Source organism: Kogia breviceps, chromosome 12 (assembly GCF_026419965.1).
Source record: "Kogia breviceps isolate mKogBre1 chromosome 12, mKogBre1 haplotype 1, whole genome shotgun sequence".
Taxonomy (NCBI): Eukaryota; Metazoa; Chordata; class Mammalia; order Artiodactyla; family Physeteridae; genus Kogia; species Kogia breviceps.
In genome coordinates, this window is record NC_081321.1 from 25,090,311 (window position 1) to 25,112,690 (window position 22,380).

Sequence of the window (22,380 nt, forward strand, 5' to 3'; positions counted from 1 at the left end):
TTTCATCTACGGTACCATTTTGTCAGCTTGAGCAGTGTGTCTGTATTTTATGTTGATTTGTACTTACAAGAGAAGGAAAAAGTTATGAATTTCTATGATTTATATATTTACTCGAAGTGAACGCTTATTCAAACTAAAAACTGAATGCTTCGCTTTGACATTTCTACACAATCTTATTAAGAAATGTGTGTCAACTTTGCCCATTTTCTCCATTTATTATCACTCCTACTTGTAATCTTTTCTAAAAGGTTGTTTTGGCAGGAGGGTACGCTTAGCAGAATTAGATTAGAAATGTACCGACATGAAGGAAACGTCTGTTCTTAAAAAAAAGGAAACAGTATTTTAATGAAAGAAGAATGAAGCTTGTATGCTTTATTTTGGGAGACAATGCTTTGTCCTCTTTCATAGGAAGAAACATCAGAGTCTCAAACCTGAGGAAAGTTAATTGGCTAGCTCCCCCCTTCAGATATGTGCTGGGGCAAGTGGGCTGCTTTGGGAGCCACCTGCTTTGACCTGGCTTTATTTCTGGAGGCGGGGAGAGCCAGAATATGGACTTAACGTGAGGTTCCAAGGAGTTGAAACCTCAAATGCAATCCTTGTTTTAATGAATCGAATTAACCCACCATGGGCACTGCAATGGTCCCAGCTAAAGTTGCCTGCTTACCTGTTGAATAAATACAACACTAGAAATAATAGTGTAAACTTCCCTAAAAATCTTTTTTTGTCTCTGAAAGCTATTGTTTTTCTTTGATATTATAAGTGTATTTGATCCTTGATCTTCTCATATACAATAAAGCTGATAGCCTGCTATATTCAAAAGCTAGAACAACTGGATCAGCCTCCAGGAGCATCAAGGTCTCTCTTCTCATCCTACATTTTGTAGGCAACTGGGATAGCACTATACAGAGGGCAATGTGGAGGTTTCCTGCAACCCCACTGAGGATAAGAGACCAGAATTGATGGGATCTCATGCAAGGGGTTTTCTTTAGTTTTTGGTTATACACACATTGACTAGCACATTGTAGGAACTCAGTGCAATTCCTTGGCTCCTTGCCATCTAGCTTTTCTCATAACACATGTGGAATTTTTATGGAGCCTAATGTCACCTACTATAATATGAGCAGGCACTAAATGCCAGCTCACTGGGGGAAATGGTCTTTAAATGAAGTGAATGGCTATTCCTATCATTCTTTCCTTGTCAATCTAAAAACTGTATCTCTAATGCTGTATTCGAAGGATCCTTAATGTGTACAGTGAAATAATCTGAGTCCCTTCTTAAACATTTTATGAATCAACTATCACTTAAATACCTTAAGCAGAAACTCGGGATAATTCATCTACAACATAACTGTCAAGGAAGATAAATCTCACTGTAAAAAGATATTGCCGATGTCAAAAGTAAACAAAATTTATAATGTAATTTAAATGTAAAACAATATAAACAAATCATAGTGACATCCTGTTAAATAGTAAAGAAATGTTATAACGGTCTACATAATTTGTGAGACCCAGTGCAAAATTAAAATGCAGATCTCCTTGTTCACAAATTATTAAGAATTTCAAGACAGTGACAGCAGACATTAAACTAACAGGGAGTTCTAGGCACAGGGCCCTGTGTGCTGTGTGACTGTAGAAGTCCACATGCCCATGAAGCCAGCCTTTTCCCAGAATATGCTGAAATAATGATTCAGAACTGCAATACAAGGTAGCTATCCAGAACCTGGGCTTTATTTTTAACAGAATGGATTTTCCAGTTTCTGTGCTTGGAAGAAAAAATAATATGCTTTTGTTCTGGGAAAAAAATTAATGCTATTACCTCAAAGAGTTATAAATCAATCTTGCAATACTCCTATATTCCAGCACAGTCATACTTTTCAACTCAAAACTTCTGAACTCTCACATACGTGCCAAGTTGTACAGAGATTATAAAAATCATTAAAAGAAATCTTCAAACTGTCAGCAGTAGACATTTTAATTAATGTATATTAAAGTAAAACTAATTTAAGAACCCTACTGATACCTTCATAATTTGAAGTTATAGATTATTAATAATGTCAGTCAAATGTCACAGGAATAGTCACCTCATTTAAAAGATCTATTAGCCCAAGATTAATAAGTGATTCATATCAACTTTTCTTCTAAATAAATCAAAGGGGAAAAATTATTTACCTCATGAAACCTACTGAAACTGAAAATAAGCTACCCTGTATGTAAGAAAGGGAGAAAATAAAATATATGTATAATTTTTTCCTGTTTTTGATTAACAGTGGAAACCTATAGAAATGGTTATCTGTAAAAGAGCAAAGGGTTGGTGTAAGGGAACAAGTGGGGAGCCAGATTCCTCAGTAGGTGAGTATGTTTTTATATTGTTTTCCTATTTCAACCATGGAAATAACAGTATCTATACAAAAATGAAAAATAAAGAAAATAGGTGCTCTCAAACTTTTCACAATGAAGTCAGAAATTAAAATTAGCATAAATTCTAGAGAAATAATTGTTCTAAAGCAGGCTATGTCAGTATAAGTATTTTCAAAAGCATGGAATTTTGTGCAAATTTTAGCTCTGACACTTACTTACCAGCTCTGAGACTTTGGAAAGTTACTTAACGTCTCCAAGGCTCAACTGTCGCATTTTTAAAAAGAGGATAAAAATGCTTACCTGGCAAGGTTATTGCCAAGATCAACATACATGACATCTTCCAAAGAGTATTTAGCCTTTGGTAGCTAATATTATTTCCAATAACACAGTGTGTAGGCTACTGGAGTCCCATATGAATGAAATTCATTCATTCACTTATACATGCATTAATTCCGCAAATATTTATTGAGAACGTATCTTGTGCCAGATACTGCTCCAGGAGCTTAAGATACAGCAGAACAAAACAAAGGAGGTACATGCCTTTTTGAAGTTTGTATCCTTTATGTAGCATTGATGAGGGAGACATAACAAAAGCCAGCAAACATAATAAATATGGAAATACCAAAGTATGTTAGTGAATCTGTTATGGAAAAATTAAAAAGTAGAACAGGGAAAAGAGATTGTGCTGGGTTGGAGTGGGGAGAAAGTGAAACAGATTACAATATTAAATGGTGTGAACAGGTTGGGCCTTATTAAAAAGAAGAATAAATAAGATAAAAATCATTCTGTTTACATCATGATTGCTTCAGTTTTAAAAATTATTAAATTACATAGGTTGTTCAAATTTTTAGAAGTTACTATTCTAAAATATCAAACAGCAATGTACATTAAGCAATAGGATTTTCAAAAACTAGTCTTTTAAAATGTTCTAATAATTTGGAGTAACCGTTACAACAATATGCGTATATTTTATTTCATGACAATGTTGCTTTAAAATTCCAATATTTATTTTACAAATAGATATGATGCCTTCTTGAAGCTGTAGGACATGTTCATTTGTGCTTTGCCAATAAATATTTGAGTCAAATAATTTTATTTGGGCTTCCCTGGTGGCGCAGTGGTTGAGAGTCCGCCTGCCGATGCAGAGGACACGGGTTCGTGCCCCGATCGGGGAAGATCCCACGTGCCGCGGAGCAGCTGGGCCCGTGAGCCGTGGCCGCTGCGCCTGCGCGTCCGGAGCCTGTGCTCCGCAACGGGAGAGGCCAAGACAGTGAGAGGCCCGCGTACCGCAAAGGGAGAAAAAAAAAGGTGAGTTTAGGGGCTTCCCTGGTGGCGCAGTGGTTGAGAGTCCGCCTGCTGACGCAGGGGACACGGGTTCATGCCCCGGTCCGGGAAGATCCCACGTGCCGTAAAGCGGCTGGGCCCGTGAGCCATGGCCGCTGAGCCTGCGCGTCCGGAGCCTGTGCTCCGCAACGGGAGAGGCCGCGGCGGTGAGAGGCCCGCGTACCGCAGAAAATGATAATAATAATTATTTTATTCATCGGTCTTATTGGTAATTGTCAATTCCTATGAACTTGTAATTGACCCTATAAATAATCCTTAAAATAACTCAAAGTTGTTTTTCAATTTATAGTCACAGATAAAGCTATTCTTTCTTCTGGTCCTTAATTCCAACTCTCTCCTCCTTGAATGACCCTTTCATCCAAATTTTCTGTAAAATCAACGGCATCTTTTAAAATATATTCTCACAGACTTTCTTCCTAATACAAAGGTAAGAGAGATAGTATCACATTGCTAAGCTTAGCATCAGCTTGCTGCTGTTACCATTTTTCTTAGATTTATATAGATCCAGAATTCAAGTTTGGCTATTTCATTAGAATTGACAGAAAGTAATACATATTTAAAACTCAGCCTTATGTCATGAATAGTTGCCCTAATTCTGGGTTACCTTATTAGAAAATAAAGGCCACATAACTAAATATATTTATGTAATATGGAAAGGATCTCATCAAATTACATGCCTAGATAAGTATGCATACTTAACAAATATAAAGGATGAAAATAAAATCCAACTGATAAAAATATTACCTATCAAAAGTGTTTATTATCTCCTGTGAAGTGTCCTTTAATGTCACTTCTTTCTAGCAGATGCAGAAATAAAGCTGACTTGAATTCGGGTATAATTATGATTATGTGATGTTAATTACATACATCAAACCAGTCAAAGGTTATCTTTTATTATTTTTTAAATTTTAATTTACTTTTAATTAATTAATTTATTTTTGGCTGCACTGGGTCTTCGTTGCTGTGTGCGGACTTTCTCTAGTTGTGGAGAGCGGGGGGCTACTCTTCGTTGCGGTACATGGGCTTCTCATTGCAATGGCTTCTCTTCTGGTGCACAGGCTCTAGAGTGCAGGCTCAGTAGTTGTGGTGCACCGGCTTAGTTGCTCCGCGGCATGTGAGATCTTCCCGGACCGGGGCTCGATCCCATGTCCCCTGCCTTGGCAGGCAGATTCTTAACCACTGAGCCACCAGGGAAGCCCAAAAGTTGTCTTTTAAAAGTGTGCTTTATCTGGAAAGTGCCTGTTCTTTGGACTGGATGATGGCAGCCTACCATTATTTGTAATATCATTTGATTTCCATTTCTAATGATTGATGGCAAAAACAAGATTTTTCTGCAATACTCCTTAGAAACACATTCTTATTGGATGTTGAATATTCCAAAGTCCACATTTGAATATGTTGTGCACATTACTATATAATTTCTATATATTTTATATTTTAAAAGATAAGTACCTTACATTTAAATGATATTTTCTTGTTTAGTGTACTTCATTAGAAGTACGTTAAAGATGAGATCAGATTAGTGAAATGGAGTAACTTCTTGTTTCTTCTACTGTTGAAATTAAAAACTAAATGAGCTCCAATGATGTAAGTTCTTCTTTTATGTTCTCTTGATAATAACTTTGTGTATGAACATTAAAACTGCAGTTTTCTCTTATAAACAATTTAGTTACTACTAAAAGTTCTTATGGCAGTTAGTAGATGAACATTTATTGACTGCATACTACATGCATCAATAGAACCTCAAAGATTTCTTTAAGATTGTAACTGAGCAAAATTATAACAGCTACCAGATATTAAAAACTAGAACATGTGCTGAAATAATGGCATTCTCCTGTCATTTGTAACCCTACACTAAACAATACTGGTGCTTCTAGAGCAGTCCTATTATTTAGGACATATGACTGCAACATAATATACTTATAATATGTACCAGAATACATCTGATAAAGTTTGAAAACAAGCACAGAAAGCCTATGACTGCATCTATTTTCAGGTGGAAAAATGGCGTCTAAGATATTGAACAAATTCTTCAAGAACTGATTGTGTTCTTAAATATTCTCTAATCAGCAACGACACAGGGTGGTAGTTGGCTGGGTAAGTGATGATCACACCAGTGAGGCTGTGGAGGCAGTGTCAGCTTTTTAAGTTCAAGATCCTGTTCACAGCCTAGCCTTGCTCATTATACTTGTCCCTGGCAGAGCTTCTCTTTACTTGGATGGGAGTTTCATCTCTCCCTCACTGCCAGCAAGTTTGGGAAAACCTGCTCAGTTCAGGATAAAAAAAACAAATCAGATTATTTTCCTTCAGATTAGTCATTGATGAGTTTCTGCCAGCCCCACTCATTTATTTCCCAAATGTTTATTTCTCTTTTCCTAGGAATAAAAGCAACACATGCTTGTTGTAGCAAATTTAGGAGATGTGCAAAAGTAGAAAGAAGACAATAAGTTCACCCATAATCTTATTTCTCAGTGAAAACTGCTGTTAACATTATGGTGACTCTCCTTGAAATCATACTAAATACCTAATTCTGAATCCTGCAATTTTCTCTGAACATTTTTATGGCGATTTTTTCCCTAAGTTATCGAAAGTTTTCAACTACATTATTATTATTATTATTATTATTCTATTTATTTATTTATTTATTTGGCTGCACCGTGGGCCATTTGGGATCTCAGTTCCCTGACCAGGGATCGAACCCATGCCCCATGCAGTGGAAGCACAGAGTCTTAACCACCAGTCGAACCAGCAGGAAAGTCCTCAACTATATTATTTGTAAGGCTGGCATAATATTCTATGGGATGGATAAATGATACTTTTTTAAAAGAAAATACTTTCCTATTATTGGATATTTAAGTTACTTCCAGACTATTTTAAATAATGATGCCATTAAAATCTTTATACAGAAATTGTCATCTAAATTTCTGACTACTTACAGACCATTGCTTTAGGAGGAATACTGTTAATGGTCATGAATATTTTTCGTTTCATGCATTTTTCTTCAGTAAATTTCACTGTGTATTTTACTATGTGGAAGTCACTGTGCAAGATGCTACAGAGGATACAAATATGAATTAGATGAATTGCCATCAAGGAGCTTACAATCTAGAAAGGAAAATCAAACAAAGTATATATAATACCTGGTGGAAAGTGATACATTCCATGAACAAGTGTTTTGATTTGTGCTTTGGAGACTCAAAAATTAGGAGTCTGGGCTTCCCTGGTGGCGCAGTGGTTGAGAGTCCACCTGCCGATGCAGGGGATATGGGTTCGTGTCCCAGTCCAGGAGGATCCCACGAGCTGTGGAGCGGCTGGGCCCGTGAGCCATAGACACTGAGCCTGTGCGTCCAGAGCCTATGCTCCATGACAGGAGAGGCCACAGCAGTGAGAGGCCCACGTACCGCAAAAAAAAAAAAAAAAAAAAAAAATTAGGAGTCTGATTTCTCACAATGAACTGAAAATCATCCACATGAAAATGTTAATTCCCTGCTTTAAAAATATTTCTGATTGCCCAGTATTCTCATTAAAATGTTATCATATATCTATTTGTGTCTACTTTGAAAAAACCCTCTATTGGAAGTATCACGTAAATAATATCACTGATTTCAAGTTTATACTTTATCTTTTTCATGGGAAATTTTAGGATGTCTTGAATATGGTTATTTTGTATTCTAATGATTCAGAGCTATGTGGGCTACTGCAAATGCCTATAGAGGTGTGAGCCTTGTAATAAAGCAATGGTATCATTGGAGAAAGATTATAATTATAGATTGGCACTAGTCTTATAGCCTGTGTGTGTCACTTTCTATTGACATTGTTATGGCATATACAAAGGCAAAATAGAGCAGGGCTTAAATTATAAGTTTTGATAATATTTTGATCAATTTTCAAAATCAAATGGAACTTTTATATGTCTCTTATTTCCATCTACATCAAAAGTCAACAAACTTTCTCTGTATAGGACCAGATAGTAAATATTTTCAGATTTGCTGTTCATCTGGTCTCTGTCTACACTACTCAACTCTGCTGTTGTAATATAAAAGCAGCCATAAACTGTTGGCTGGGCTTCAATTAAACTTTATTTTTGAACATAGAAATTAGTGTTTTACATAACTTCTATATATTATGAAATATTCTTTTGATTTTTCCCCAACCATTAAAAAAATTAAAACCTATTGTTAGGGGACATCCCTGGCAGTCCAGTGGTTAAGACTCTGTGCTTCCACAGCAGGGGGTGTGGGTTCGATCCCTGGTCGGGGAACTAAGATCCTACAGTCTGAGCAGTAGGGCCAAAAAAAATACTACCAAAAAAAAAAGCCATTGTTAGTTCATGGGCCATACAAAAATAACAGGCTGTGGGCTGGGTTTGGCCCACCGGTTACAGTTCACTGACCTCTTATCTAGATGATCTCCTTCAAAAACAACAAAGGTGGAACTATCACAACATTCCTAATTGGCTATATTACAATATAAAATAAAAAGTTTAAAAACAACAACAAAGAGATATGCATAAATCCTGAAATAAAAGCTTTCCAAGCAATAATAATAAAAACATTAAATGTATGGCTTTACAATGTTACAACATCAAGTGCTTTTTTTTTGGCTGCTTGCCATGTGGCATGTGGGATCTTAGTTCCCAGACCAGGGGCCGAACCCATGCCCCCTGCACTAGTCTTGGGGACTTCCCTGATGGCACAGTGGTTGAGACTCCACCTGCCAATGCAGGGGACACAGGTTCGATCCCTGGTCTGAGAAGATCCCACATGGCACAGAGCAGCGAAGCCAATGCACCACAACTACCAAAACCCACGCAATCTAGGGCCCATGTGCCATAACAACTGAGTCTGCGTGCTACAACTATGGAAGCCCATGCACCTAGAGCCCATGCTCTGCAACAAGAGAAGCCACCTCAATGAGAAGCCTGTGCACCACAACGAAGAGTAGCCCCTGCTCGCTGCAGCTAGAGAAAGCCCACGCACAGCAATGAAAACTCAACACAGCCAAAAATAAACAACAAAAAAATTAAATAAAATGGTTAATTAAGGAAAAAAAAAGAAGCAAGAAGAACTACAATTCTGCAGCCTACAGAAGGAAAATCACATTCACAGAGAGACAGACAAAATGAAAAGGCAGAGGACTTTGTACCAGACGAAGGAACAAGATAAAACCCCAGAAAAACAACTAAGTGAAGTGGAGGTAGGCAACCATCGAGAAAAAGAATTCAGAATAATGATATTGAAGATGATCCAGGACCTCAGAAAAAGAATAGAGTCAAATATCAAGAAGATGCAAGAGGGCTTCCCTAGTGGCGCAGTGGTTGAGAGTCCGCCTGCCGCTGCAGGGGATGAGGGTTCATGCCCCAGTCCAGGAGGATCACACGTGCCACGGAGTGGCTGGGCCCATGAGTCATGGCCACTGGGCCTGTGTGTATGGAGCCTGTGCTCCGCAGCAGGAGAGGCCACAGCAGTGAGAGGCCCACGTACCGCAAAAAAAAAAAAAAAAAAAAAAAAAAGAAGATGCAAGAAAGATTTAGCAAAGACCTAGAAGAATTAAAGAACAAAGACCTAGAAGGATTAAAGAACTAACAAACAGAGATGAACAAGGCAATAACTGAAATGAAACATACACTACAAAGAATCAATAGCAGAATAACTGAGGCAGAATAACGGATAAGTGACCTGGAAGACAGAATTGTGGAATTGACTGCTTTGGAACAGACTAAAGAAAAAAGAATGAAAAGAAATGAAGACAGCCTAAGAGAGCTCTGGGACAACATTAAATGCAACAACATTCGCATTATAGGGGTCCCAGAAGGAGAAGAGAGAGAGAAAGGACCAGAGAAAATATTTGAAGAGATTATAGTTGAAAACTTTCCTAACATGGGAAAGGAAATAGCCACCCAAGTCCAGGAAGTGCAGAGAGTCCCATACAGGATAAACCCAAGGAGAAACATGCCAAGATACATAGTAATCAAATTGGCAAAAATTAAAGACAAAGAAAAATTATTGAAAGCAGCAAGGGAAAAATGACAAATAACATACAAGGGAACTCCCATAAGGTTAACAGCTGATTTCTCAGCAGAAACTCTACAAGCCAGAAGGGAGTGGCATGACATATTTAAAGTGATGAAAGGGAAGAACCTACAACCAAGATTACTCTACCCAGCAAGGATCTCATTCAGATTCGATGGAAAAATCAAAAGCTTTACAGACAAGCAAAAGCTAAGAGAATTCAGCACCACCAAACCAGCTCTACAACAAATGCTAAAGGAACTTCTCTAAGTGGGAAACACAGGAGAAGAAAAGGACCTACAAAAACAAACCCAAAACAATTAAGAAAATGGTAATAGGAACATACATATCAATAATTACCTTAAATGTGAATGGATTAAATGCTCCAACCAAAAATCACAGGCTTGCTGAACAGATACAAAACAAGACCCATATATACGCTGTCTACAAGAGACCCACTTCAGACCTAGGGACACATACAGACTGAAAGTGAGGGGATGGAGAAAGATGTTCCATGCAAATGGAAATCAAAAGAAAGCTGGAGTAGCAATACTCATATCAGATAAAATAGAGTTTAAAATAGACAGTTACAAGAGAAAAGGAAGGACACTACATAATGATCAAGGGATCAATCCAAGAAGAAGATATAACAATTATAAATATATATGCACCCAACATAGGAGCACCTCAATACATAAGGCAACTGCTAACAGCTATAAAAAAGGAAATCAACAGTAACACAGTAATAGTGGGGGACTTTAACACCTCACTTGCACCAATGGAAAGATCATCCGAACAGAAAATTACTAAGGAAACACAAGCTTTAAATGACACAATAGACCAGATGGATTTAATTAATATTTATAGGACATTCCATCCAAAAACAGCAGATTACACTTTCTTCTCAAGTGCACACGGAACATTCTCCAAGGTAGATCACATCTTGGTTCACAAATCAAGTCTCAGTAAATTTAAGAAAATTGAAATCATATCAAGCCCCTTTTCCGACCACAATGCTTTGAGATTAGAAATAAATTACAGGGAAAAAAACGTAAAAAAAAACCAAACACATGGAGGCTAAACAATACGTTACTAAATAACCAAGAGATCACTGAAGAAATCAAAGAGGAAATTAAAAAATACCTAGAGACAAATGATAATGAAAACACGACAATCCAAAACCTGTGGGATGCAGTAAAAGGAGTTCTAAGAGGGAAGCTTATAGCAATACAAGTCTACATCAAGAAACAAGAAAAATATCAAATAAACAATCTAACCTTACACCTAAAGGAATGAGAGAAAGCAGAACAAACAAAACCCAAAGTTAGCAGAAGGAAAGAAATCATAAAGATCAGAGCAGAAATAAATGAAATAGAAACAAAGAAAACAATAGCAAAAATCAATAAAACTAAAAACTGGTTCTTTGAGAAAATAAAATTGATAAACCTTTAGCCAGATTCATCAAGAAAAAGATGAAGAGAACTCAAATCAATAAAATTAGAAATGGAAAAATGGAGAAGTTACAACAGACACCGCAGAAATACAAAGCATCCTAAGAGACTGCTACAAACAACTCTATGCCAATAAAATGAACAACCTGGAAGAAATGGACAAGTTCTTAGAAGGTATAACCTTCCAAGACAGAACCAGGAAGAAATAGAAAATATGAACAGACCAATCATAAGTAGTGAAATTGAAACTGTGATTTAAAATCTTCCAACAAACAAAAGTCCAGGACCAGATGGCTTCACAGGTGAATTCTATCAAACATTTAGAGAAGAGCTAACACCCATCCTTCTCAAAGTCTTCCAAAAAATTGCAAAGGTAGGAATACTCCCAAACTCATTATATGAGGCCACCATCACCCTGATACCAAAACCAGACAGAGATACTACAACAAAAGAGAATTACAGACCAATATCACTCATGAATATAGACGCAAAAATCCTCAACAAAATACTAGCAAACAGAATCCAACAACACATTAAAAGGATCATACCCCATGATCAAGTGGGATTTATCCCAGGGATGCAAGGATTCTTCAACATACGCAAATCAATCAATGTGATGCTCCATATTAACAAATTGAAGAATAAAAACCATATGATCATCTCAATAGATGCAGAAAAAGCTTTCAACAAAATTCAACACCCATTTATGATAAAAACTCTCCAGAAAGTGGGCATAGATGGAACCTACCCCAACATAATAAAGGCCATATATGACAAACCCATAGCAAACATCAATCTCAGTGATGAAAAAATGAAAGCATTTCCTCTAAGATCAGGAACAAGACAAGGATGCCCACTCTCACCATTATTATTCAACATAGTTTTGGAAGTCCTAGCCACAGCAATCAGGGAAGAAAAAGAAATAAAAGGAATACAAATTGGAAAAGAAGAAGTAAAACTGTCACTGTTTGCAGATGACATGATACTATACATAGAGAAGCCTAAAGATGCCACCAGAAAACTACTAGAGCTAATCAATGAATTTGATAAAGTTGCAGGATACTAAATTAATGCACAGTAATCTCTTGCATTCCTATACACTAACAACGAAAGATCAGAAAGAGAAATTAAGGAAAGAATCCCATTAACCATTGCAACAAAAAGAATAAAATACCTAGGAATAAACCTACATAAGGAGGTAAAAGACCTGTACTCAGAAAACTAAAAGAGACTGGTGAAAGATATCAAAGATGACACAAACAGATGGAGAGATATACCATGTTCTTGGATTGGAAGAATCACTATTGTGAAAATAACTGTACTACCCAAAGCAATCTACAGATTCAATGCAATCCCTATCAAATTACCAGTGGCATTTTTTACAGAACTAGAACAAAAAATCTTAAAATTTGTACGGAGACACAAAAGACCCCGAATAGCCAAAGCAGTCTTGGGAAAATAACGGAGCTGGAGGAATCAGGCTCTCTGACTTCAGACTATACTACAAAGCTACAGTAATCAAGACAATATGATACTGGTACATAAACAGAAATATAGATCAATGGAACAGGACAGAAAGCCCAGAGATACACCCACAGACCTATGGTCAACTAATCTATGACAAAAGAGGCAAGGATATACAGTGGAGAAAAGACAGCCTCTTCAATAAGTGGTGCTGGGAAAACTGGACAGCTACATGTAAAAGAATGAAATTAGAACACTCTCTAATACATACACAAAAATAAACTCAAAATGGATTAGAGACCTAAGTGTAAGACCAGACACTATTAAACTCTTAGAGGAAAACATAGGAAGAACACTCTTTGACATAAACCACAGCAAGATCTTTTTTGATCCACCTCTTAGAGTAATGGAAATAAAAACAAAAATAAACAAATGGGACCTAATGAAACTTAAAAGCTTTCACAAAGCAAAGGAAACTACAAACAAGACAAAAAGATAACCCTCAGAATGGGAGAAAATATTTGCAAATGAATCAATGGACAAAGGATTAATTTCCAAAATATATAAACAGCTCATGCACCTCAATATTAAAAAAAAGAAACCCAATCAAGAAATGTGCTGAAGACCAAATAGACATTTCTCCAAAGAAGACATACAGATGGCCCAAAAGCACATGAAAAGCTGCTCAACATCACTAATTATTAGAGAAATGCAAACTACAATGAGGTATCACCTCACACCAGTTAGAATGGGCATCATCAGAAAATCTACAAACAACAAATGCTGGAGAGGGTGTGGAGAAAAAGAAACACTCTTGCACTGTTGGTGGGAATGTAAACTGATACGGACACTATGGAGAAGAGTATGGAGGTTCCTTAAAAAACTAAAAATAGAATTACCATATGATCCAGCAATCCCACTACTGGGCATATACCCAGATAAAACCATAATTCAAGAAGACACATGCACCCCAATGTTCATTGCAGCACTGTTTACAATAGCCAGGTAATGGAAGCAACCTAAATGCCCATTGACAGACGAATGGATAAAGAAGATGTGGTACATATATACAATGGAATATTACTCAGCCAGTAAAAGGAATGGAATTGGGTCATTTGCAGAGATGTGATGGATCTAGAGACTGTTATACAGAGAGTGAAGTAAGTCAGAAAGGGAAAAACAAATATCATATATTAATGCATATATGTGGAACCTAGGAAAATGGTACAGATGAACTGGTTTGCAGGGCAGAAATAGAGACACAGATGTAGAGAACAAACGTATGGACACCAAGTGGGGAAAGTGGTGGTGGTGGGATGAATTGGGAGATTGGAATTGACATAGATACACTAATATGTACACAATAGATAACTAATAAGCTGCTGTACAAAAAGTAAAAATAAGAAAATGCAAAAATGCAAAAAAAAAAAAAAAAAAAAAAAAAAGAAAAATGTAAGTGTGGAGTCTTTACCACTGGACCACCAGGGAAGTCTCTCAGGATTTTTTCTTGAAATTTGGATAGACCATTTTTCCTGTATCGGCACAGAAAGTCCCCTACATATGAAAGAGTTCAGTTCTGAAAGCATGTTTGTAAGTCCAATTTGTTCGTAAGTCTAACAAAGTTAGCCTAGGTACCCAACTAACACAATCGGCTATAAAATACTGTACTGTAATAGGTTTATAATACTTTTCACACAAATAATACATAAGAAACAAACACAAAAATAAAAGATTTTTTATCTTACAGTACAGTACCTTGAAAAGTACAGTAGTACAGTACAACAGCTGGCATACAGGGGCTGTTATTGAGTGAACAGGCAAGAAGAGTTACTGACTGGAGGAGGGATGGGAGGTGGGAGATGGTGGTGGAGCTGAAGGATCGTCAGCAACAGGAGATGGAGGGCAAGCTGCAATTTCACTCATGGTTGACATTGATGGCACAGGTTCTGGTTCCTTGCTGGATTCAACTTCATTTACCCTCTTGAAGAAAATGATCCAGTGATATCTGGGTAGTAGCTCTTTTTTTTTTCGTCATAGATGACATGGTAGCACCAGATTGCATTCTGAACGGCTGCTGCAGCCTTCGTGTACTGTTCTACGTTCAGGTCCTGTGCCTCAAAAACTAACAGTGCCTCCTCAAATAAAGAAAATTCCCTTGCCATTTCCTATGTCGTGAATCTCGTTGGTTCTTCAGTTACTTCTTCCTCTTGTCTCTCTTCATCCTTTCTCGGGGCCTCCAATTCCATCAGGTCTTCATTAGTACAGTATGTTCCTTCATCAATAATTTCTCGAAGCATTTCAGGAAATTCCCAGGCAGCTACCCTATCTGCAGTCACTGCCTCTCTACTTACTTTTACATTGTGAAGGTTGGCTCTAGCCTTGAACCAATGAAACCAGCCATGGCTGGCATTAAGAGATGCACCCTCTGATTCTTTCCCCTGTTTCTTCTTCAAGTCTTCATAAAGGCTTTTAGCTTTCTCATTAATCAGCATTAAGCTGAGCAGGAATCGACCCTGATGCTGATCTGCATCCACACACTGAGAAGTTTCTCCATCTCCTCCATCACTTTTCCACTCTCCTTCGATATTATTGTTGACAAGGCACAGCAAACTTCACATGTTCCGTGATCTTGTCCTTCTTCTTCAGAATCGTGCTGATGGCTGAACAATTCATGTTATAATGAGCAACGTCTACCATCTTTTTGCCTCACTCCACTCTCTCAATTATTTTCACTTTTGTTTCCATCGTTATCTCTTGGTGCTTCTTCTCATTACTAGCTACATCACCACTGCTTTTGGACATTCTGGGCTTGAAATAAAGATACTGTACTACTGTACTCTATACAGTGCCGTATAGTAAAGTACACAAAAGCACAACCACTTGTAGAGGATGCATGCACGTGACAATGTACGCCAGACACGTGAACTAACTTACGTGATTCGACATTCGAACACACGTTCGCGTCTTTGAAAGTTTGCAACTTGAAGGTTCGTATGTTTGCTTTTGGCTACAGGTAACAAAAAAGCTTGACTAACAGTGGCTTAACAATTTGGACAGTTTATCTTGTCACTTATCAAGGATTCAAGAGGCAGGAAGTTTCAGGGTTGATTCAGTAGCTTATTAAACATAGCAATGCCCAGAACTCTTTCCATCATTCTGTTCTGCCACCCTCAGTAGATCGGTATCATCTTCCCTCTTGGTCACGAGATGGCTACAGCAGTTCAGAACTTATGTCTGTATCTTTACAAAACCACATCTAAAAGCAGGAGGGTAAGGAGAAGGTGGGTATGGAGTGGGTTCCTTTTAATAAGTTCTTCTCCTATTGAGGAAGAAAATCTTTCCCAGAAACCCACAGCATATTTCCGCTCTAGACCCAGAACCAGATCATATGCTCCCCTAAATCAACAGCTGGCAAAGAAAATAGGATCACCATGATCGCTTGACCTCATCCAGTTTTTCTAAGAAGAAGCACAACTTGTCTGACCACATTGATGCCAACATTTGAATGAAACTGGGTTTTGTTAACAGGGAAAAGTGGGGATGGCAGTTGAGTAGGTAGCCAAGAGTGCTTGTCACATTCTTTTAATTTGTAATAAATTTTTCAAGTGATGTATTTAAGGTGTATAAAACCAAATAGGAAAAAACACATTTTATTGGATGAGATATGGGGCTTTTGTAACTCTGTAATAAATTTTCTGACTTCTTTATATACTCCACCACTAATTCACTCTTGATCAATCCTGGAATATTTCAGCTCAAAGAATATACCTCTTCCAGCAATAAGTAAGTAAATAAAAATAAATAAATAAATTTTGATAAAGGAAATTTATTTAAATCAGGTACATATAGGAAGCATTAGAAGAAGTCTACCAGAATGTTATTTTAATTTATAAAAGTGCAAAAAAAGGTATTTATACACAAATATATGTATACCACATTTCATCCATCTTAAGACACATTTTTCTTTTTTTTACTTTTTAACATCTCCAAAATTGGGTTGCATCTTATAATCAATAGCATCATATAATTGCTGAAAACCAAATAGCTCCTGATAAAATATATCATTGTGCATGTGTTGTAAACTTGGTCATGGAGGGGTTGTTTTGTAATAATGGTAAAAATACATAGCATGAAATTTACCATCTTAAGCGTACAGTACAGTAGTGTTAACTCTCTGCACATTATTGCACAACAGACTCTAGAGATTTTTCCTCTTGCAAAACCAAAGCTCTATACTCATTGAACAATCGCTCCCCTTTCCACCTCTCCCAACACCTGGCAACCACCCCTCCCAACACCTGGCAACCACCATCCTACTTTCTGTTTCTAACAGTTTGATTACTTTATTATTATTACTCTTTATTTATTATTTTTTTGGCTGCATTGGGTCTTCGTTGCTGCACGCCCACTTTCTCTAGTTGCGGTGCACAGGCTTCTCATTGAGGTGCGTGGACTTCAGTAGTTGTGGCGCACGGGCTTAGTTGCTCCGCGGCATGTGGGATCTTCCCAGACCAGGGAACGAACCTGTGTCCCCTGCATTGGCAGGCAGATTCTCAACCACTGCACCACCAGCGAAGTCCCTTGACTACTTTAAATACCTCACGATCATTGAGTTTGTGCATTGTAGATATCTGCATGGTGGGTTTAAATGCATTTAAAATGTCTCCAAAGAGATTCCACTATAATATGGAATTAAAACAAAAATCTTAGAATGTATTTAGAAAGATACAGAAACAGAGCAATAGGTATAAATGTGACATTAATAACAGTAATGGGTGCAAATGTGATATTAGCAAATATTTGTCAGAGGAATGACTGCATTTCTGTATTTCCTTGAAAAAAAACCAAGCATTTTATGGGATGTAGCTCCTGGAACTAATAAATTTATCTTTATATTCTGGACCTGCCCACTTCATGGGTTACTGTTTCATAGCACTAGTCTTTGGAAAGCATGTACATCAATACCTACTGCTATTTAAACTACCAAAATAGTCAATAACATATGGAAAGCTTGAGTATTCAGAATCTTAGAGGTGTGTTTCCTGGTCAGGAAAGAGGAATGTAGTAGTATAGAATTGCATTCTGTTATTCCATGCTCTAATTGTCCTGGCAACCAGTGATAGTTCAGCAGCATTTATGTATGAGATGTTTTAACAAATCATAACCAAACTACTACAACAAAAACTAAATTAAACAAAACCCATGATGTAGGTAGCAATTTTAAAATTTCCTATATGTGCCAGATTTAAATAAATTGCCCCAATATTTCATTCATTCAGTCAGTTGGTCAGTCTTAGAGGTGGTATATCATTTGAGATGGAACATTTCAGTATTGATCAGTATATTTTTATCTAATGGGCTAAAAATGAGGGATGTGGACAGCTAAAGTGATTGCTAAAATGCAAATCTGATAATCATCACTTCTTGCTTAAAAGTTAAAAAACATTCCCCTGGCATCAGAATAAAGTCCTAATTCTTTTTTTTTTTTTTAACGAAGTGTAGTTGATTTACAATGTTGTGTTAATTCCTGCTGTACAGCAAAGTGACTTAGTTATATTTTTTATATTCTTTTTCATTATGGTTTATCCCAGGACAGTGAATATAGTTCCCTGTGCTATACAGTAGGACCTTGTTGTCCATCCATTCTATATGTAATAGTTTGCTTCTACTAACCCCAAAATCCCAGTCCATCCCTCCCCTCCCCCTGCCCCTTGGCAATCACAAGTCTGTTCTCTATGTCTGTGAGACTGTTTCTGCTTTATCGATAGGTTCATTTGTGTCATATTTTAGATTCCACATATAAGTGATATCATATGGCATTTGTCTTTCTCCTTCTGACTTACTTCACTTAGTATGATAAACTCCCATTGCATCCATGTTGCTGCAAATGGTATTATTTCGTTTAAAGTCCTAACTCTTTACCATGACATACATGGTTCTTATGACCTGACCCGACTTTTTCTCCAGCTTCATTTCTCTCTTCCCATGCCCTGTAAGTGCAACTTTGTCTTTTTGTCTCTCCCCTGAACCCTGCCCTTTCTTCCTTGTGTGTTCTGCTTCTTACACTAGGGTAACTATTTATCTCCTCCACCAGGCCAACTCCTCACTTTCAGGTCTCTTTTAATTTCAAGTCCTTTAGGAAACTTCTCGTGGTAGTCCAGGTTCAAGTTGGGTGCCTCTCTCCTAATCTCATGGAACTCTAGTCTCCATAATGCCACGTACTGTGTTTTTTAGAAAGTAACTGCTTTCTTTCCAGTTTCCAAATGATTTTAAAAAGACATTGACTGATCACTTCCCTTTAAGAAAAAATAGTTGTCAATTTAAGTACAAGGCCAAACTTGTACCATGACACTTTCAGGTGACACCTCAAATTTATGCATATCTTCTAAGAGGTGTGTATATACACTTCCTTACAAAGGTCATTAATATATGCAATACCTGGTCAAAATATAGACATAGAAGTTAAATTAACATGTTATAAATTATGCACTTTATATATACATAAAACAATTGGAATCTCAACTTGTACCAACTCAAAATATCATACTGTTTACTAAGTTTCTGTTAAAATAAATATATCATCTTCTTCAATTAGGTCTTCGGGAGGTTATCTTCTGTATTGTGAACAACAAAAACAAAAATCAAAAAGCATCATTCACCAACTAGTTATACAAGGGTTAAGTCACAACACACTGCAGTTGCCCACTGACAGTACACATTGAGATGTATTCAGGATGAAAAAGCAGGATGAGGCACTCTCTTCTTTGGCTAAACAGGCCCTTAGACAGTTAGATGTATATCTCAGGAAGAATTTAAATTACCCGAGATTCTTGTGTCTTCCCATACATAGAAAAGCCCGAAAATCATTAACTTAAGATATGTTTACTGTGACTACTGTAGTAGTAATCTTATCTGTTTGGGGTGTCGGTGCGCATGCGTGAGCTCCAGCTGAGCGCGGCTGGGGCTCTGCGACCCCCCCAGGCGCAAGTGCTGTTGCTTGGGGCCAGGGGAGGGCCGTCGCCGTAGCAGCGCCGGCCATGCGGTGAGTGGGCCGGCTGGTCGCTCCCGCAGCCTCGCTGCCTGTTGGTGGGAACCGTGAGACTCCGCCCCCGACTGGGCGCCTGCCGAGTGCCTCAACAGCCGGACCTGTGCCCTGTAAAGACTGCCAGGCAATAATGAAGGTTCTTTTACTGAAAGACCCTAGGAGGACGACTGTCGCCAGAATCCCTACATCGGGGAATTAGGATTACATGGACTCGAAGCCACTTTGATCCCTGTTTTATCATCTGAGTTTTTGTCTCTTCCCAGTTTTTTGGAGGAGCTGTCTCCACATTTTTACCAGCCCCAGAACAGTGGAAGCAGTGGAGCTGTGTTTGGAGAAAGACAATAAAAAAACCGAAGTCTGGAGAAAGTCTCTGACAGAAAAATGGAATGCTAAGTCAGTGTATGTGGTGGGAAATGCTACTGCTTCTCTAGTGAACAAAATTGGCCCGCATACAGAAGGAGAAAACGGTGGAAATGCAGAAAAGCTTGCAGAGTGCATTTGTTCTGGGGAGTCGTCAGCACTGCCTCTTCTGTTTCCCTGTGGAACCCTCAGAAGAGAAATGCTGCCGAAAATGCTCAAGGACAAAGGGATTCCCGTGGAGAGCTTAACCGTCTACCAGACGATCCAACACCCAGGTATCCAGGGGAACCTCAACAGCTACTATTCCCAGCAGGGCATTCCAGCCTGCATCACGTTTTTCAGCCCCTCTGGCCTGACACACAGTCTCAAGCATATTCAAGAGTTATCTGGTGACAACGTTGACCTGATTAAGGTGCGGCTCACAGCACCCCCGGGGGGTCAGGACCGTCTCAGTGGTATAGACACTGCCGGCCTCTCCCTCCACCCCGGCTGGCACGCCCACTGCGGTTGGCGCCCAGGGACGGAGCACGGGCCTCAGCACTGGGCTGCCCGGGGCACTGCTCCGGGACACCGTCTGTAGCCCGGGTCCAGCCCTGCAGGCAGGCTCCGTTGGCCCGGCCAGGCCCGTGATGGTGAGTCCGAGAGCAGAGCTCTCCAGACGCCCTCTCTCCTGTGACCAGGAGAGGGAATAAAAGGCTCACGGGGGCGGGGGGGCTTCCCTGGTGGCGCAGTGGTTGAGAATCCGCCTGCTGATGCAGGGGACGCGGGTTCGTGCCCCGGTCCGGGAAGATCCCACATGCCGCGGAGCGGCTGGGCCCGTGAGCCATGGCCGCTGAGCCTGCGCGTCCGGAGCCTGTGCTTCGCAACGGGAGAGCCCCCCCCCGCCAACAAAAGTTCTCCTTCAATATGTGTTAAGTGAATTACTACCGAACTTTCTATTAGCTATATAAGCAAATAAAATAGTATATAAGGATTATATGTATAAGATGATACCGCCAAAATTTGTTCTACTCTAACCTATGGTAAACTGAGATCAAATAAAGTTCTGTTGATCCATTCATTTAGTGTTGCAAAAACATAGTCATCAAATGCAAAGTCCCTTAGAAATGGTTTCTATCAGGATATATTCAGCATCATAACATTGAGAGACGAAATGTCAGATGATGTCTGAAAATACAGACATCCATTGATGTGAACTAACATTATTTTAGGTAATGTGAACAACTTGAGCCATGAAAGAAATAGAAATATGTATAATGTAAACAAGTCAAAATATCCAAATGAGGAAGCATTAAACTGCTGCTGCAGACTTGGGGTAAGATACCTTTTGCCCCATACAAGTATGTCTACTGCAGTTCTCTACACAAAGAGTAAGCATATACTGAGATAGTAGGGAGAGGGGGCAGTAGGGGGGGTACCTTTAAGTTTCACGAGTAACCAGTTCTCTAAAAGAGAAGATTGCCATCATCTTCTTACCTAAAAATAGATAGCTCTGAGCTAGGTTGCTAGTATGGTGTTTTTGATTGCAACACCACCTTTTTATTGAACCAAATAAATTAAGTAAAAAACCTGCACTTAGGGAGGGAGGGAGACGCAAGAGGGAAGAGATATGGGAACATATGTATATGTATAACTGATTCACTCTGTTGTAAAGCAGAAACTAACACACCATTGTAAAGCAATTATACTCCAATAAAGATGTTAAAAAAAACCCTGCAGTTATAGTTAGCTTATGCATATGGAGGTAAAACCCCTTTCATTATTAATTAATATTTGAAACCACTTGTTTAAATTATTTCTGATACTATATAGCATAGTAGATAACACCACAGTTACAGAGAAAGAGAAACAATAATTAGGTACAACACAGTGATACAGGGATAAGAAATTCAAAGGGAGCAAAAGCTCCTTTTAACAAGATCTGAATAGATGCATTAGAAATTATGGGGGTAGTTCCTTCTCCTAAGGAGTATATTTATTGGAGTAACAGCCAAGGAGACTGAGACAGTTGAACTGCCTTCTGGAAGGTTTTTTGAGGAGGACTGGGTTATGAGATACACTTCAGGGAGCTGGAGAAGACGTTACGTGGGTGAAAGTCCATCTGAAAAAATGTGGGGTGGCTTCTAAGGTGGGAGTGATGGCTGGGGAATTCTTTCTGCTTGAGCTGGGATACTCGGAACGCTGCTCTTTCCCCTCCTACCTCTGTGGTTTTGGAACACAGCCTTTTCATTATTGCGGTAATGAGTTTTAAAGTGCAGGTAAGCAAACCAATTAAAATTTTTTTCAACTTAGTATTTAGCTGAAGTTAAAAAAAAAAAATGACTTGAGAAATTAAAGGACTCTGAAA

At 38.4% G+C, this 22,380-nt stretch overlaps 1 pseudogene; it reads left to right on the top strand.

Annotated features, from left to right (window-relative positions):
* Window positions 1–19,791: 19,791 nt before the first annotated feature.
* LOC131766851 (uroporphyrinogen-III synthase pseudogene) lies at window positions 19,792–20,613 on the top strand (annotated as a pseudogene).
* The last annotated feature ends 1,767 nt before the right edge of the window (window positions 20,614–22,380 follow it).